Raw genomic sequence first — 2,791 nt, 5'->3', positions numbered from 1 at the left:
GTGTCAGATCTTCTAACATTTGTGTTTTCCTACCGTCAAAATAGAAAATCGACACTTTTGATGATGCCTTTTAGTGATTTTTAAAAACTTTTTCTGACGTTTTTGTCCCCTTTTTTTAACACTTTTGACGCTTTTTTCAATGTTTGTCACTTTTTTTGACGTTTTCAACACTAAGTAACACCGAATATTAACTAGTTTACAGTTATCTTTTGAATTTATAGTCAATAAACCTCATTTATAGGAAATTATACCTAATGTTTGAGTTAAAAAAGCAGAAATTAGGAATTATTAAGACTAAAATTAAAGGAATGGATGTTGATGATAATCACAGACTGGAATATGTCAACTTTTACTCAATACTATTTCAAAAACATTTCCATTTGTTTTACAATGCTATAAAATTGAATAAGACGCCACAAAATTAATGAAAGTAGAGATTTGTACTTGGCAAAGAGCGTTGTGTGGAATCAATCATGTTATTTTGGGGAATTAAAAAGAAGATTGATATAGGACAACATGAGGACAACATGAGGGTTAAAGGAGCACTTTGAGTTCCTGCACGGTTTCAGCACAATTTAATTGTTATCTCATACCAGAGGTGTCTCTCCTTAATCCACTAGCTGCCCGCCCCCTGAATACACAAAAACATACATTAAAACCTGGTCTTGGGAGACAACACAGGAGTCATAACATCAAATAAACACTAGAGGCACAGGCTGTGCACCAAAATACAACAAACCACATCCCAGCCAATCACCACCAAGATGGTTGGGGGAGGGGTGGGGGTCAGCGAAGGCCGATTTACAGCCGACACATCCGAGCTTGCCCGCTTTAATGTGACGTAGATCTCGGTGGCGCGTTAGGATTTTGAGTGGGTCCACAGGGGCCCACCACTCTATTTGTTCCAAGCCTGAACGAGCTCGAGGGGAACCGGATGCCAGGACTCTCAGAGTGACTTCAAGTCTCTCTTGTAAACTAAATGGTTTAAGATGAGGTATTTTATTGCGAATGACAGGCTTGATCCGACCAAGTAGGTCAACGGATCGAATCCAAACATTGTCGTTACACTGTCAACGTGTCGCCAAAATGAATGGCAGTCAATGGGATGCTAACTGCGGGTGATGGCTTTGAAGCATGGGACATCCGTTTAGAGAGGAGAGGCTTACTCCCTTGGTTCTTATTACCCAACCTGGCTCGAATGTCATACTCTCCCTATGCTGGTATTTCTAATTTAAACCAGAGGACTTTGCGGCAGTGATTTTAACATTGTTAATGATGTCAAACGGATGTAGTTTGGTTAGGTGTAGGCCCAAAAACGACTTAGTTAATGCCTGTAAAAAGGTTAAATGCAGGTTTTCTCCCTTTATTCAATGCAAGTCCAAACTGTAGAACAAGCTTGTCAGTCTGTAAATTAAAATTACATAACTATAAACATCTATGGGTCCTGACTTTGGACTTAAAAGTTCTGTGGCATCTGTTATTTTCCTCAAACTGCCGTCCCCCATCCTGCTGAAAACCTCTTCCTCTACAGCTAATTAACTTATGTTTAATCAACTATGGGGACGCCCTGATAGCTCAGTTGGTAGAGCAGGCGCCCCTATGTGGAGGTTTACTTCTGGACGCAGCGGTTATTGTTGGTATTTGTCTCCATCACACATCGTCTTGGGTGGTGCTACGCCGGGTGGAGCAACGGTGACTCTGCAAAAGAAGTACAACAGAAAACTCAGATAGTCACATAGTCTAGCTAACTGTCTGGATTTACCCTTCAGAGATCTGAGGACCAGGTAACCATAGTCCTCAGATTAGACAGATAGTCTAGCTAGCTGTCTGGATTTACCCTGCAGAGATCTGAGGACCAGGTAACCATAGTCCTCAGATTGGACAGATAGTCTAGCTAGCTGTCTGGATTTACCCTGCAGAGACCTGAGGACCAGGTAACCATAGTCCTCAGGTTGGACAGATAGTCTAGCTAGCTGTCTGGATTTACCCTGCAGAGACCTGAGGACCAGGTAACCATAGTCCTCAGATTAGACAGATAGTCTAGCTAGCTGTCTGGATTTACCCTTCAGAGATCTGAGGACCAGGTAACCACAGTTCTCAGAAATCCACCGAAATTTCAAACTCTCACACAAGGAAAGCTGAAGGTGAAGGACATCCGGCTGAAATAAGAGACATCCGGCAGATTTCGGGCAAAACTTAAACAATCCCGAAAATAAAACATCGTTGATATAGACTACGGGGGAGGGGATCGCGATACGATATCATCACTATACGATATTATTGCGATTTTAAACATATTGCAATATTCTGCGATATATTGCAATTTATAACCTTTTTCCCAACTTTTGATTATTCCCAATTTCAAATGACTTATCAACATCAGTTTTTATCTAAAAAGATACATTTCTCTGTTTGTTCATCTCACTTCAATTTTATTGTTGAAAAATGGGATTGTCGAGCAGACAGACTGACCAACAAATATATAATATATAATAAAAAATCCATTCTTGACACCTGTGTATCGATAAAGTATCGCCACTAAAAACATGGCGATACTATGCTGTATCGATTCCCCCCCCACCCCTAATAGACTGGATGGACAGCCATTTATTCTATATCGATATGTTGTCCCGCCCCTCTTCCTCACCAGTTCCTGATTCTCTTCTTTATTTCTTGCAGACAGCGGGGACTATCTCAGAGAAATCATCCCGGCTTTCTTCATCCACCATAAAATGAACCTCAGGCGGCTGCGTCAGGTCGTGCACAAGCTCCCGTCCGAGGATGGCAAGAG

General features: G+C 41.4%; 1 long non-coding RNA gene across 1 annotated transcript in view; it reads left to right on the top strand.

Annotated features, from left to right (window-relative positions):
• The first annotated feature begins 2,625 nt into the window (after positions 1-2,625).
• The window catches only part of LOC117956509, a 499-nt gene continuing 333 nt past the window's right edge, over positions 2,626-2,791 (top strand). The window contains exon 1 of the long non-coding RNA XR_004659292.1: positions 2,626-2,756. This is a non-coding gene — a long non-coding RNA (uncharacterized LOC117956509). The remainder of the gene's footprint in view (positions 2,757-2,791) is intronic.

This window comes from Etheostoma cragini, chromosome 14, assembly GCF_013103735.1.
Source record: "Etheostoma cragini isolate CJK2018 chromosome 14, CSU_Ecrag_1.0, whole genome shotgun sequence".
Taxonomy (NCBI): domain Eukaryota; kingdom Metazoa; phylum Chordata; class Actinopteri; order Perciformes; family Percidae; genus Etheostoma; species Etheostoma cragini.
Note: the sequence above shows the minus strand (reverse complement) of the source record. Positions and strands in the feature narration are given on the sequence as shown.